The sequence below is a fragment of the Pezoporus occidentalis genome, unplaced genomic scaffold (genome assembly GCF_034315485.1).
Source record: "Pezoporus occidentalis ecotype Australia unplaced genomic scaffold, CSIRO_AGI_Poc_V1 ctg12, whole genome shotgun sequence".
NCBI lineage: Eukaryota > Metazoa > Chordata > Aves > Psittaciformes > Psittacidae > Pezoporus > Pezoporus occidentalis.
This window is the reverse complement of record NW_026912994.1, coordinates 2328349-2345297: the sequence shown is the minus strand read 5'-3', so window position 1 is coordinate 2345297 and position 16949 is coordinate 2328349. Positions and strand designations below refer to the sequence as shown.

The window sequence follows — 16949 nt, the reverse complement described above, 5'->3', positions numbered from 1 at the left end:
GACAGAGAGGAACCTTTTGGAACTCAACAAAAGAAAGCACAAGGTCCTGCAACTTGGAAGGAATAACTCCATGCATCAGTACAGGCCGGTGGCTGACCTTCTGGAAAGTATCTCTGTGGAGAAGGACGTGAGGGTCCTGGTGGACAGCAAGCTGGCCATGAGCGAGCAATGTGCCTTCCCTTGTGGCCAATGGTATTCCAGGGCACATTAGGAAGCACACCGTCAGCAGGTCAAGGGAAGTGATCCTCGCTATCTATTCAGCCCTTGTGGGGCCTCACCTGGAGTACTGTATCCAGTTCTGGGCTCCCCAGTACAGGAGAGATGTGGAGATCCTGAAGCAAGTCCAGCAAAGGGCTACTAGAGTGATTAAGGGTCTGGAGCACCTCTTATGTGAGGAAAGGCTGAGGGAGCTGGACCTGTTCAGCCTAAAGAAGAGAAGGCTCAGGGGGTAACTGACCAATGTGTTTGAAGGGAAGGTGTCAAGAGGATGGGGCCAGACTCTTTTCAGTGGTGCCAGGCAATAGGACAAGAGGCAACAGGCATAAACTAAACCACAGAAAGTTCCACCTGAACATGAGGAAGAACTTTACTGTGAGGCTGACTGAGCACTGGAATAGGTTGCCCAGAGAGGCTATGGAGTCTCTTTCCCTGGAGATGCTGAAGAGCTGTCTGGACACAATCCTAAACAATGTGCTCTAGGTGACCTGGCTTGAGCAGGGGGCTTGGATTAGATTACCTCGGTTGGTCCCTTCCAGCCTCAACCATTCTGTGATTTTGTGAAAGACAAAAGGGCATAGCATTACCCATTATACCACCATCTTCCCAGTGGGTTATATACAACTAAGGACTGGTAAGGCCAAGTTAAAGTATCCTTGTAAACAGCAGTTACAGCAGATACACACAAGCTGGGTCACATGTGTTTCACCCGAAGGTTGGCCGTGTAACTGCTGATTCCAGCTCAAAAGATGTCAGCCTTGCTAGTATCAGACCCTTCAGCTTTATGTTATACAGCACATTTTACACAATAAGTCAAGCTGCATCTCTTCCTCTCTTTCCCACACTTCCCAAACCATAGGAGAGGAATAGTCCCCTTAAATACACTTCCATTATGCTTTAACAAATAACACTAACCATGGGGCTACAGGAAAATGCCATTTCCCTCCTGCTCTGGGAGTTCCTACAGCCAACACTGCCCACCAGCTATGCCTGGTATGCAGCTGAGACATTGCACAGAAGCCACACTCATGGATAACCACAAGTTACAACCGCAAAAGATGTGCAAGTCCATGCATAAAGAGGAAGATTTCACACAGCTGCTGTTCTTATGATCTCTTTAGATAAGTGTAAGGCAGCCTGCCCTGCTGCTTCTTCTTGGCTGGTAAATTCAGGTGTGGGTTTGCCTCAAAGCAGTCCAGGAAGACTTCAGAAATATGAATCCTCATTCTGTGGGAAGAGAAACTCTTGAGACACTACAAATATAAAGCAGAAAAGTGCCTTTGGCCGCAACTACTGCATTCTAATTGATCCAAATTGGAAATACCTGTAACTATCCAAGGCTGTCAATAATTCTAAGAGAAAGTTTTGCTTAGCTGAATCTACACAGCTGAAGCCTCTCCCATTAATATTTCTTCTGCCTTATACACAGAGCTCTGCAGATTTACTTCATATCCATGTTACGTTACTCATATAAATATGTCATTTGAAATTATTTTAGACATAATATTTACAAAATTAATTCAGTAAGAAAGCTTACTGCAGGGGGGATTCCAGTTTTGACTCCTGAAACCACTTGGTCTAATAATTTGTTGTAGTAAATAAATGTTATGAAATTTCATGGCGAAACTATTATCCAAATTACTGAACAACAACAGAAGAGCCTTTATTTTGTTCCAGGAATGCATTTCTGGCAGAGAAAATAACAGTCATATACAATGTCTTTTTATAGATTAGTCAGGGGAAAAAAATGACTGCATTGATGTACTGCGAACTGAGGGTTTTTTCTTTCCTGAGGAATTACAAGTGACATCAGTTTTCATAATATCTGAGAAGAAGAGAATATACTTTGTTGAAAGAATTCCAGCTTTTTTATTCTGCTAAGTTGTGTTACTGAGACAAACTTTCCCATTGTTTATTGTTTGCCGAGCTGTGGCTCTGGTGTACAAAAAAAAAAAAAAGAAGTGTTTCAAGCTCTCAAATATTTTCCTGAATAATTATTTTATTGTTTTCTCTTGATCAAAGCAGCAGAATGACCCTACTGAGATCTGTGACAGCATTTGCCAGGGGCTTGAAACCTCCACCTCCAGTAAATAAAATTGCCCATGAGGTCTCAGCAGACTGTTCTTATTCCTGGAACATGTTGGTTCAAGCAATCCTCTTCAGTAGTCAAAAATGGTGTTCAAAAAACTATGCAGGAAGTATTGGGGTTCTGCAGACAAAAACAGTTTACAAGATCTTCCCCAAGGTGGTAAGCAAAATACCGTGGGGGGAGGAGGGGGCCAGAAAGAGCCAAGACTGTGGAATTTTATGGTAAATCTTTAAGGAAGTCCACCTGTCCTCTCCTTCATCACTATCTAACAGGCAGAGCTTTGGGAAACACTACTAAAACTCTCTGATCTGTCAAACAAATCTTTGCTCTAAAACGAAGCTGAAAATCTATCAGACACATGGAATGTATTGTCTATCCCAGAGTAAGACTCTATGTAACTTTTTTTTCCCCATGCAGAAATAAGGATGATCTTTAACTCTGCAGGTTAAACCTTTCATATAAATGACTCTGAACTGACAGACTGACTCTGCTGTTGATTCAAACTTCAGCAGTTCAAGACTTCTTTTGGCCATTTCAGTGGGAAAAGGATAAAAATCATGTGCCTGACATTGGTGAGATATCGTGAATTGCCACATTGTCACCAGTTGCTACTAATTGCTAGCATCATCGGCATCTGCATCACAAAACCTTTTTTAATACAAACAGACTCGTATGAAGAATGGATAGCCCTGTACTCCTACCGCTCACTCTGCATGAAGGAGGTTACATTTACAGATAAGGAAATTAAAATATTCTTGATATGTAATCCTATCACTGGCCAAGAAAAATCACATTTCATAATTGTGGTCACAAAGGGTTTCTTAACATACATATTTCATTGTGAAAAAAATAGTTTTATTTTTAAACCACTTCTATTATATACAGTCTTTAGTGTGTGTTTTTTTAAAAAAGACCATCAAAACCAGATATATATATATAATATAGGTGCCATCTCCTTTCTCATCTTAATTGGTTCCCCTGACACAGGAGGACTGAAAAAGTTTATGCCAGTATAATTTGTTCTCTATTTGCTAACTGTATCCAGATGTTTCATCCAAGAGTATTTTCCCTTTATTTTTTTCCCACTGATAATACCTCGTATTTTGTGTTTGCAGAATTAATTTTGTCATGGCATACTCTCCCTCATGAATGACCCCAAAAGATTTGTTGTGTAAATTATTTTTCTAGTTCCAAGATGTCTTAGCATATCTATTCTGCAAAAAGACATGGTGTGGTCTAGGGATTCTCACATATATTGAAAGCAGAAGCTCTCACACTGGGCTTGGTTCAAGGACCAGGGGTAGAAATTAGGCCAAGCATCTGGACTCATCTGATTTTGTACAGCCATCCTTTGAGATTATGTTGGTCTTTCGCTTGTAGGGGAATCCTGGTTTTATGAAAGTCAGCATAAGTATTTCTCCCCCCCCATGCTGGACATCTTTACTGTCATCATCTAAAATCAACCCCACTTAAATCTTTGATGAATTTAATCTAACTGCAGAGGGTCATTTTTAGGCCCTTAAAACCAAGTGCATAACCTAAGTTCTCAGTGTGAAGTATCAGCAGGATTTCACAGCAGAATATGTTATGCAGCTGTCTGCCTACTGAGCAATGTCACACAAAGTGACTTTTTATTCTGTTTTCTTTGTTAAGAAGAACACTTGACGTAAGACAAACTATGCTGTTGACCGAGAATTCAGCAGATGTTCCACAAGCCTCTGCTCTATGGGAGGCGCAGAGCAGCAGCTCACCGCAATCAGCAACCACTTCCTGAAGTTCTTCTTCTGCAAAGCAAAGATTGTAACAGTTCTCAGAAAATAACCTGTGTAACAGTCAAAAGGCGAGCCCATACTCATCTTCTGAAGAAGACCTATGATATAGATCTTCACTATGACAGTGAAGATCTGTCACTGTTATGAATAAAATTAGTTAAAAGCTTCATAATCAGAGGACGGGTGATGCTGTGGTTGTTACAGCACAATCACTTAATTAAGATGACTTGGGTCTACCCTTTTTTTCTTAAACTTTGCCACTGTTACCTGTGCGAGTTTTGGCCAACCACTTGTCCACATTTCTGTCCTACTCCATATCTCTCTCATTTTGAAACAGCCTTTTTTCCAACGTTGTTGATTCTGACCATCAAAATCTGGGTGCAGGAAGCACCAGGAGCAGCAGCAAGGCTGGGATGAATGAAATGCCCTGGGGAGTAAGACATTAACCAAGCATTTGGAGAACCACCACAGGAGTTCTTGTGCTGTCCAGCACCTGCTGCATAAAGCTGCATCCCCTCAGTATTAACGAAGTCCAGATGAAGCTGTACCTAGATTCTGATGTCTTAAATCATACTGAAGAAAAAGTTACCCTCTAAAGCCATTTCAGTCTGTCAATAAAGCATATTCTTGGATGACACCAATTGTCATAGCTGCACTGAGTCACGGCAGTGACAATAAATCCCACCACAGGATCCATTCCAATGATAAAAAATAAAACATTTCCTCATGGTTGCTCTGCTTTCTTCTGGCCCCCTCCCCACACCCCCACACCCCTCTGTCCTACTTTTTCCAGTCTATGAAGCCAATAACTTTGCAGCAGAAAAAAATCCCTGCAATTAAATGTCCTGGCACATAGATCAGCCTGCTGCCTTGCAGAAAGATCAACAGTTTTACCATTAAGGAAAATATGTCTTTGCTCACAGTACAACCTGTGTGAAAATCCTAGTAATCAATGAAAGAAACATCTCATTAACAGACCTCCCAAGATGGAGGAGAGTGCTAGCTCAGAAGAGATGGAAGGCAATCTCAAGGAGCTAATACAGACTTCAGGGTTATAAACTGGGTGCTTGAGAAACTGTAGTGCACACCTTACGTTGCTAGAAAAGATCTTGTTAGAAGTACCTACATCTTTATTCAAACACAGTCTTTGTGTTGCACAACAAAGCCATGACATTCCCCAGAGAAACCTCCATACTCTTCCCTTTATCTCCTTTAAATGAACAAAGAATCCATTTATAGATACTTAGTTTCAAAATTACTCAGTTCTGGCACTCCATCACAGCCTCCTGAGGGGACCAAGAGCAGTACAGGGGACTTGATTTCTGTTCTCATAAAGCTCTGTCATTGAGAGCTAGTCAATAAAATATTGTTTCAGTTTTTACTGCCAATAGTGATACACCATGCTTGCATCATGCATGTCAAGCCAGGCAATCACAATACTTTATTTTACAGAACAGCTGTAAATGCACATCCCAGCCATACAAAGATAACCCTGGAGCACTAAGTTATGGTGCATACACTGTCTGATCACTGTGTCCATTACCTGTGCAGCCCAAGCTTCAAACCTCCTGGTCAAGTACTTACTCAGCTTAACTGGATTTAGGTTGCAAAAGAAAGCAAGATTCCATTATTCTCTGCAGGATTTTGTAAACTATGAAATTTTATACTTAAATATTCCTTGTAACACGTATTCCTGTGTTACAAGAGTACATAACAATTCATGCATTTGTGAATAGCTATATTGAAAGTAAGGAGTTAGCAACAAAAACAGCAAAATGAAAAAAAAAAAAGAAAATCAGCTCTGTTTTCCTCCACAGGAGCATGAAGGAGGTATAAAATATTTTTTAAAAATTAACCTGCACCAACAAACGCAGCAATAGTCATTCCTTGCATGTTGCAATGTCAGAGAATGTTGCCGAAGTATAGCATTGCTTTGAATGTGAACATAGTTCCAGGAACACATTTTGTCCTCCACACAGTGGGTCAGTTCTTCTTTAGCTAGACATAGCCTTTCTAGACTGAAAAAAAGAGGAAGACTGTAGATACAGGTATTACTTTACAGTGTCCCTGCCTGTATCCCCTATGGGCATAGAGGGGATGGAGTGGAAAGAGTAGGAACTACACAGCTCCTGTTATTTTCTCTGGAAGGGTGATTTGGAAAGAATAAAGAATAAGTTTTTCCTTTAGGACCAGCCACAAAACTGAACCAATGTGAGTGAGAGGCTGAAAAATAGAAGTAAATTACTTTTATTCCAACAAATGAAGGAAATAAAGGCAGTCCCTTGCTTGGAACAATCACATTTATACAAATTGGTGTCTAGAGACACAGCCTGCCCTACAGAAACAAAGCTCACAGTAATGAGTCCAGCTGCCTATCCAGGCGAAGTTCTCCTGGGTTGATGTGACAAAGGCAACATTCATGTGGGCCACCACAGAAGAAGTGATATAAAAATTACCCTGAATTCCTGCTTACAGAAGACAGGAAGGGGACAAATCCTTGACGCTGGACAGGAAAATTACTTAGGCCCTTTAGGCAGAGTGTATGCCTGAAATAATCATTTCATTAAGGCTCAGGATCCATTTTATGAACCACAGCTACCTGCGCTGATCATCAAGGCCTTAAAATCTCATTTAAGAGCAGTGTGTTCTTTCATCAGCTTTAGTTACCACAAGAAGATAAAGGTTCTGGACTACTACCCTGAACTATGCAACTCTGGATAACTAAAATACCGTTTTCATTAGAATTGCTTTCTGGAGAGGAAATGATTGTCAGCAACTTCACTGTATGTATAATTTTATTGCTTAGGTGAGAGGCTGGATAGTTGTTCTGCTACCAACAAACTGCGTTAAGTAACTTTGAGAAGGTTAATCTCAAGTTTACCCATAGGCTCTCAGATGGATAGTATGAGATTTGAAATGATCACTTTAATGACTATAGATTAAGAGATTAAGTTTCACCACTGTGGTGAAGTTCTGCAGAGAGAGGGCTGCCAGAGCTATCTCTGCTTCCAGATTTTGAGGGACAACCTGAACCAGTATTGCCAATCCCATAATTTGGTTAATTAAAGGATAGCTCTAAGCTTATGCTTTGACATTGACTGTTGATGATTTGTCATTGACTGGTGAAAGACTACTGATCATCCCCCTTACCCTTATTATAAAAAACCGTAACATGAAGAACAAAGAAGTTTATCAAAGACCAAGTTCCACAAACACTAACAAGTGCTCATAAAGCTATGCCAGAAAGAGATCCCTTGCAATACATTCTGGTTTGCCCTGCTTACCTTCTATTATTTCCTACTGGAAATCATTCCTACCAAAATTATACTCCTTGTAATATACACATCTGGTATACATTACTCTTTCAATTAGGTTTTCCACTAACCATGTTAGAGAGTGTAACCATTTATACTACTTAAGTATTTCTTCTCTTCCTCCATATATTACACAACTTCTATGTTTGGTAATAATTATCTGTTCTCCCAAGAACTTGTGCCCCAACTTTCCTACATGTGATGCATAGAAAATATTAAACAAATCAATGACCAAACAAAATGAAAAAATTGTTTTTAAAAAATCCCACAAAACCAAAGATCCCAGAACTGAATGCCCAACAGGCTTTATCTTGTAATAGCAAGCATGTCCAAAGTGCAATAGCAATCCACAGTGTGGCTTCACAATACCACCAGAAGGGGACATGAATGTGCTTTTGTTGTCCTTTTCAAGTAAACAACTGCTAAGAGAAGAATGAAGAAAGAGCTAGTCACCTCAATGAGGACCAAAATTTACTGTTTGATGAAGTTTAAGAAGCATGAGCACTATTCTAGTTTCTTCCAGCAATCTCTCTATAAATATATAGTGCAGTAGTTGCACTTGCTTTCAGTTCACAGGTCTTATTATGAGCAAACTATCAGACACAACTTCAGTATAAATATTAAATGCTACTTCGCAATTAGCATCAGCCATTTTCACATTTACTCTGGAAAACAACCACTATCCTTTTGGCTTTTTGTTCCAAGTTGCTCACACTGTGAACATCACTCTCAACTCATTCATAACTCACAAGTCTCAAATAAAGTCTCCACCACTACACTGCACATTGCTGCAATGATATTTATCTATCTACCACTTGCCTAGGGAAGACTGCTAACAACACAGGGTTTTGCATGGCAGGAGAGTTGGAACTAGATGATCTTAGAAGTCCCTTCCAACCCAAACCATTCTATATTCTCCAAATTAACATACTCATCCCACAGTCTCCCACAATATACAGCTTCTTTCTGTCCCTGTATCCCTGTGCCAAGAGGACTGCGGACCGCAGGACCAGCTTCAGTGACCATGATGGAAGACAGAAGCGGTGGGGAAGCATGAGCTATGGAGCTATTTTCACAAAGGCAAACATCAAAGTTATCAGGGCTGACATAGGGCAACAGTTCTCTCACAGCAACACCTTCACTTGTACCTGAACATCATACATGAGTCATTGTCAAGGATTTGAAGGCAGCACAGCATTAAAAGCAGAGGCCTCTATCCTCATAGTTGCTGGAAAATATTACACGCTTAGGAAAAATCTTCCTTCTGCCAGGAAGAAAGAGGTGTGCTACTAGCTAGGCTTCAGCTTGGGTGAGACTTTCATCTTAATCCACTAATTAGCTTGACATCCCTCTGCTGCTGTACCACTTCCCTCAATTATGCAGCTAGGTTCTGTCCTCCAGAGTTCTCCAGAGCGCCAGTAAAATTATGGTAGAAGAAACAGTAAATCCTACCTAAAATTAATAGAATGTTTTAATGTAGAAACCAAAGAGCACCTTGCTTTTCAGGAAATGAGCAGAATAGCCATTCTCTAGTCCTATGGGCAGTATAATCATTATAGACTCCATGCGAGTCTCTTAATAAAGGAGAGGGTATATTCAGATACCCAAAGATTTCAGAGTTTGACCTGCCAAAGACATGAAGTAGTAGTGGCTTTTACTGTAGCAGAATCACTGAGTAATACCACCCAGGGGAAATCCCCAGGAAAGTTCTTATCTGTTTGCCATTATAAATTATGCTGACCCATCAGACAGACTTATGTAATTTTCCCTGCAGAGACACACCAAAGTTGTACAACTTTTCAGCAAGTCATTCTGGTGAAAAGCCCAATAGAAACTTCCCAATGTTTTGGCAGAATTTAAGTGCTAATATCCAAGGAAACAATCCAGAAAGCCAGCTTTCCAAAGGATATTTAACCTCAGGGACATCTAAACATTCTTAAGCGTTCTCAAACTATTTCCTCAGCACCTGTGCAGAAGTGCATTGCAGTTTGGGAAGTTTCATCTGTAGCTGCTTAAGCTCCACCAAGCTCCAGAGACCAGACGCCTACAGGTCAGTGAGCTCCCTGAAGAGACAATTGCTCACTGTTTAATTGCACAGCAAAGTTGGGTCTGATTTGCAAACAGCTAAACCCTGGCCAAACACTGGTACAACAAAATCAAGAAGGAAATGCAGAAATGCTAATACATCCTCTTCACCTGTTTGCTTGTATACTTTCTAAGCACCAATCTTGCTTGCCTTAAGGTAACTAGTATATTAGACGAATCACTGGACCTGGAGGATACATCCATCATTGCACATGTGCATAAAGGAAAAATGAATTACATTAAAAATGTTATTTTGCAGGAGGACCTAGATTCATCTTTTGATTTATACTGAGTCAAGCCTGTTTAATACAGAGACATAGTCTAAAACAAATTTTGTCATTGTTAGCTCTGAGGTTCCATCAAAAGAAGGTGACCAAGAACCCATTTTTTGGTGAGGCTACACTCTGTTATCAGCTTCCTCATTTACCAGCTTTAGAAAGGGGTTATTCTGTGTCTTGTAATAAAAATTTACTTATACTGCACTGTTCATCTTCAGATCTCAAACACACCCTAAACCAGCAGTTTATTAAAAGTGTTTATTAAAAGTATACAAAAGCATAAAAAATAATTTCTATTAGTATTAGCAAACTATTGCAGTCTTAACTATTTGGGTCAATTCCACTTCCTTATGATCAAATAACTATTCTTTGCACCCTTCTGTACTGCTCCTGCCTTTGGGCTTGTATCAAATCTTTAATACTATTATAGACCAGGGGCTGCTAAAACTCATATACAGTGTTTTATTATTTTATGTATACTATGCATTTCATAAATATACAGACATACCTATTTCCATAAAACTTATTGCAATTAAATGCATATTGATCCTAATTTTCTAACAGTGGCTGGTGATGAGTAGGTCTTACCTAAACAAAGTAGTTTCAATCTACACAATAGAACGCAAGCTGTGAATAATTGCTAACAAATAAGGGTATTGGAAAAAGAAAACAACCCCTCAATTTAGAGATTTGTGTTGATCCTCTTGAATTTTCTTGTGCTTAACTGCACTAAAGTTATTTTCATTGTATATGTGAACTCATGTTTATGTTTCTTGACAAATGCCTTTAAAACTTGATTTTATAATTTAATTGACATTTATTTTGGCAATAAGCTTTTTTGTTACAAGCCTCCCTTTGACAACATGCTCTGTGCTACTTACACACAGACAATTAACAAGGCACATTTAACTGAACCCCAACTGCTGCAATATCATCTGTCACTATGAAATTTGCAGGAGTCTTTACTCACAGTTAACAAAAGTAAAGCCAAAAGTCTGACTGATATGCTGGAATAGGAGGCAAACAGGAATTTCAAATAATTTCATGTGGATTTCATATGTTAATATATCACAACAGGTAGAAACCAGTACTTGTTAGTTCTGGAAGACATTTTTTTGATTTCATTTATTCCTTCCTGATACAGTTAAGAAAAACTTTAGATAACATAGGAAACACTTTTCATCACCTAATTTCAACTGTTTGTTTAATACCAAATGGGTAAAGACAGTATTTTCAGATAAAACTCTCTGAACTGCCTATAAAAATATTTGTTCCTATTTCTAAAATCAGCACAATCTACTAAACAAAATAAGATTGCATTTTACAAAGGCATATTAAAAATTAGAAAAATCTGAAATCTCACTTTTAGGCAGATGCAGGCATGACCGTGACATTGCTGGAAAGTACCAACTGTCAAATATAGTTGTGTTTTAGAAAGTCTGTAACGGTTTCTGAATCTATCAGACACACAGTCTACAGTGACTGCACATAGCTACTTCCTAATGTCTTTCACCTCTTCACATGGTCTGTTATATCAGCTGAGCTTTTTCCTGAAACATGAGTTTAAATCAAAAGTGTTAATGGCATCTTTCAGTGCTACCAACCGTAAACCTCTTTTATAATAACATTTAAAGCATTAAACAAAAAATCTGTCCTTACTTACAAGGCAAAGCAGAAAAGGAAGGTCATTCATTACACTTCATTCACTATTTTCTGTTTCATTCTGTAAATATTATAGTCTTACTGAGAGAAAATATAATGTCTGAGGTTCTCAGATCTTCCTTCAGAGTTTTAATCATTCACTTCCCAAGAAGTGGGTTAACAAATACCACACTGTTCTGTCACTATTTGTATGCAGCACCACATAGGGCAAGCTGCCAAACTTGCACGGTTTAAAGAGCCAAGGGTAGAAAACTGACACCCTAACAAACACACTCCCCACTTTGTCTCTTTTAAGGTGGTGTAAAAGTGTCATCCTTGCTTCTGACTGCAGTTTTGGAAGGCTCTTTGTTGGACTGCTTTACTTCTCCAGAAATGCAGTATTTAATAGTCGCCATTCACCAAGCTTCAGGGATTTGTTTCATGCCCAAATGTTTCTTATGCAATTATAAGGCTTTTGCTCCCCACCAGCTGCACTTTAAATGTATTTTAATTGGCTGGAATTCAGAAGGAATCCATTTGGCAGTCATTTACATTTGAAGCACGCCCCTAGCAGCTGAAACGGACCCGAGAAGCAGCCCGATTACTTCATCAAAAGAAACTGCTTGAATACCATTGACTCCTACATAACTACAGTGAACTCTATTATATAGGTGTGGTGATGTAATTAATAATTCTCTGCTACATTTTGGCTTATACTGGGAGCAGAATGTATTACCAACTGATACATTTACAGAGTGTTTTGCTTAGCATTAGTTTTCAAACCTCACTGCACTGCCAGAGGCCTTTCTTGTGCTCTTCCTCTATCTGATCTAAACAACAATGTGTCACTAACACTGGTATTCTTGTTTCTATGCAGCACATCAAGAATGTTTCCAGATGGATTTTTGTATATGGTATTATTTTAAAAGCTTCTAATGTGCTAGTTATTCAAGGATCAAAGTATCAACTAAGTTTAGAACATTACATTAGGAATGTCTTGGTTTTCCATTTCTCTTTTTTTTTGGGCTCCTAATGCATAATGTAAGCCAACTTTACAAAACCTTAATTTAATGTAGTAAATTCACCCTACTCTGCAGTTTATAATGCAGAGGTTTAAGAGATGACAGCAGCAGGGAGAGCTACCAACAGATGCTTAAAAAAAAAGAATGAGAAGACATTAAAGAAAGAACCACAAGAATTCACACTTTAAAATGCAGTATTTAGGATGAATGTAGCGACATTAACAAGTCAGATTTGAAAACAGAGAGACGTTCCAAGTGATGCTAATTGAACGCATGGTATCTGAAAAACCCAGAGCTCTGCAATCCATGAAAGCTCCTGTGAAATTGTAACTGCTTGAGAGTTCGCTTACCATCAGTGTAAAACAGAGGATGAGGGAGTGAAAGAAAAGGGATTATTCTCTAGCTGAAGTACAATGAGAACTGTTTTCTACATTTAAAAGGTGAATAGTTCTTGAAGTGAAGTTATGACAATACTTGCCGCCTACAGAGAAAAGCAGCGTTTCAAGTGCATTGTATGAAAAGGAGAAGGATTAATGCCACAGAGAGAGACCATTATACTATAGAAGAGCTGCATATTTTAATAATTTGACTCCAACCAGCTCTGGAAATTTCCATAGTTAACTGGCTTATACTCCTAAAAAGTGGAAACCCTCAGCGTACTGAGGGCTTAAGGGAACTTACTGGACTTACCACTTTAAAAAAAAACAAACCCCACACCAAAAAACAATTGTTATGGTAACCCATTGTATCACACTCAATGTATTTCACCTTCAGATATAGTCACGACACACAGGAATACTCTTGAATTCCTCCTTTTGAAGTCACAACACCAAGCTGGGACATGAACCCAGATCCTCAATGCCTTCTTTCCTCCATTAGGTCATGCCTTTTTAACTGTCCCACATAGAGACACTTTTGACTACAACCCAGATCAGAGCTTACTCAGGTTAACAGCTGAAAAGCACACGGAAGCATCTTAGATCTCTGAAAGCTAAAGGAAACAGAAGGTGGAGGCTTAAATCCAGACTCCTTTCATCCTCATCCAAGCAGAAGCAGAAGATTAGACAGCTGCTCACCTTTATCTTATCTGCAACCTACCAAAAGAGATGACCAAGCTCCCATCAAGTTCAAAAGGTGATACAAATGGGAGAAGAAGAGAACAACTGCAGAACTATTTGTGACCTTAGCAATAAATGAAAAGAAAATCTTAGACCATTACAAGTAACCAAAATATGTCATATTTGAATCCTCACTCATGCATCATTGAACACTTTACACTTTTGCCTACATGACTTAATATGTTTGTTCAAAAAAAGTAAAAATCTTCCTGATAGAAGTCCTGCAGTGTAAAATATCAATATGAATTGTATGGTGGATGAAGGGGAAGTCTAGACAGGAAGGCAAATAGCAGCATGCGTGACAGCCTGCCTCTGTCCTCCTGCCTCTCCCAAGCAGCAAGCAGCTTTGGAAAGAGAAAGGTCAACACTCTATTCATGCTGTCACTCTGGGAATCCCCTGTGTTGTGATGGGCTTTGTGATGACAGCCATGAAGCCTTGATGTGCCATTGGCTGTTATCAGACATTGAAGACAACTGGCCATTATTTAGCTTCAATATCTATCTTCACAATTATTTAAATGTGAGACACTGGCAAGTGTTTCCAAAGAAACGGTACCGGTAAAATGTTCAAAAGAAGGGGACTGATTTATTTTCAAGCCTCATGTGAGATGCGAGTCACAACAAAAAGCCTCAGAAAAGCTGTACACTAAACTGATTTTCTGGTAGCAGTTCTGCAAGAAAACCCTTGCATTGACAAAACTTAAACATATGAAACATTTACTATTAAGGCAGTTAATAGCCCTAAGCATAGTGAGATGGAAAAGCATTACTTTGAAATTTCAGAAACCATTAAAGGAAGAAGCCAGAGAGAGAAATATGGGTGCTATCAAAGGAAAGATAATCCTTCAAAAGCAGAGACATCAAGCAGTAAAGAATGCTTCCACCATGCCTAATGGAAATTCTTTGCTGCCTTCGTTTCCTAACTGCTGTTGGCATTCAGCTGGACGACAAGGAAAAAAACATGTTACAGTAGTACACACAAGCAAAAATGAACTATGGCAAAGGAGAAACCACACAACGAATGAAAAGCTGGTTTTCTCTTATGTAAATGGTATGCATCAATGAGCCAGTTCCCAGTCTAACAGAACCATCTTCAGGAGATTTATGAGGTTATTAGTGTAACTGATACCTTGTTAAAAATGGAGGTGAGAGGGATGAGAATGTGAGCTTGTAGGATTTATTAAAACAGCAGCCCAGCAGAGTCCTAGTAAATGTATGAAAAAAGACAAAAAGAATTATATTTGTGAAGAGGATACTAGAAACAATATGTAATCTAGCCAGTATGCCAGAAACGAGGAGGTGGAAGTATTAAAATAAGGCTTATTGCAGGCTTTTAAAATCAGGTGAGAACACTGGACACTCAATTACTTTCTTTTAATCCAGAGATTGCCCATGTGAAATGTTGTGAAGGCAAGTAATCAAACTATCAGTCTCTCCCTGGTCCTAACTGAGGTGGGCAGGTAGAAGGAAAGCAAAGGACAAATTGCAGCCTTTGTGTTCACGAAGTAGGATTACCTCTGTATATTTTCCATCACTTTCTGCCTCCCCATATTCCTTCTCTATCTGGCTCCTTGAAGGAACTACAACAAATTCAGCCCTACATATATATAAGGCATATCTTCATGAGGACTGTATAAAAAAGACTCACAAGCATGGGTGCCAGGTCCTTGGCACAGTTATACTCCACTATGCCGCTCCTCATGTTGACCTATCCCCAGTGGAAACAGGGCTTAATAAAAGCAAGATGCCCAGTTATTAATGTGTCTTTTGCTTCTGAATAGCATAGTTGAGGCCTTGTAAACAGAAGAAAGTATACAAAAGATAAGAGTTGGGGGTTTTTGGTTGTTTGTTTTTTTTTTTTTTATGGCAGTAACTTGATTACAAGATCTTGACACTGTGCAGTAGGGGTATGGGTGAGGAAAACAATCACCTTCCTTGTGCATTAACACTTCCACCTTCTTGGGAGCAACAGCAAGGGGCTTGGGGATGTTAGAAACCAACATCCTCCTTTGCATTCTGAGAAATGCTTCCATGTCATCAGTCCACTGGGAGTTCAAATGTCATCTGTCTGTACCTCCTTTGAAGGAACAAAATCTCTGATACTGGAACACAAGGCATATTACGGAAATACGAAGAGCTGAGATGACAGACACCCTTTGACAGATCAATTCTGTGAAGCTGAGATGAAGCGTTGTTGATCTATTATTTGCTACACACACTCCTGCAACAAGGTATTATTTGCAGCACTATTACATTCCTCTAAGTAGGCCCCAAACAGTGCTAATATGGAAAAGATTTTCCAAAAAAGAAAAATTAGTTTGTGCGCAATGCAAAATTCATACTCTCTGCAAATCTGGCTGGGCACAAAATCATGTTATTCAGCATTTAACATCAGTTTGGAAGCTTATTGTAATATCAGTGTCCATGGACTTCTTACCATCACTTCTCAATGTTTCTCTGAAAAAACATTACCACTTTTTTGTTGCCTGTTATCACTTGAAAAGGGAAAAGATATTTTTAAATATGAGTTTGTACCAGAATTGCTGGAAACATATGCCTTGCAAATCACTGCTGTTAGAGCAGGTACCACTTCGCTCATTAAGAGGAAAATAAGACCAAACATGATTGATACAAAAACCTTCAGACCATTCCTGTGCAAGGGCATGGTCTGAGAGCTCAAATTTTCAAGGCAGAAGACAGGCATGTGCAGAAGACACCAAAGGCTGTTGGATAATGCAGCAGACTGCAAACAGGTCCGGACAACATAACTGACTGGTGGGCAAAAGTAAACAGGGGTGGAGCAAAAACAATCCAAATTATGCATCCTGCCTGGATGCATATTCACCTTCAGGGGAATCAGTCTGCTGCCCTGGGGAGATGTGTCATCTTCAAGTGAGTAATATTTACTTTGATGCCTGAAGACAAATATATTTTCAGTTGCTGCATGCTGGCTTCCCTTAGAACCAAGCAGATTCACACGTCAAGCTGTGACAACTTGAAAAGAACAGAATATAGAAAAACTACATATATTTAAAAAATATAATTTTTATATTCTTCCCTCATAGATAACATGTAACAGCCCAGTGCAGATGTTTAAAAATATCTGAAACACCTACCTCTATCCTAGGGCTTCTTACTGAGAATTGAGACAGGGAAGACACAGAGAAGTCCATGGCTGCTCATTCTTATTACATTTACAGGCTTAAATTTCCATTAACCAAACAGGTCGAGAAAGACTAATGGATATGCAGCACAGGAGATTAAGGACCCCTCAAAAAGCTGAATGTTTTGTTTATGTACATTCCTACCAATCTCTTGGCCATCAGCACTCAGAGCTTGTAATAAAATAATGCCTGAAAGTCCATTTCAATTACATTATTTTCAATAAATATTAGAAACTACAACATTCTCATT

At 39.2% G+C, this 16949-nt stretch overlaps 1 protein-coding gene across 7 annotated transcripts in view; it reads right to left on the bottom strand.

The window, feature by feature from the left end:
* NCKAP5 (NCK associated protein 5) overlaps positions 1-16949 on the bottom strand; it is a 530111-nt gene that overhangs the window by 426396 nt on the left and 86766 nt on the right. For 2 of the 7 annotated variants that reach the window (XM_062605656.1, XM_062605685.1), the window contains exon 1: positions 11418-11550. The exons of the other annotated variants lie outside the window; for them this stretch is intronic. The gene's annotated coding sequence lies outside the window, so the exon portion shown is untranslated. Of the gene's footprint in view, positions 1-11417; positions 11551-16949 lie in introns of those variants that run through there. 7 annotated transcript variants of the gene reach the window in all.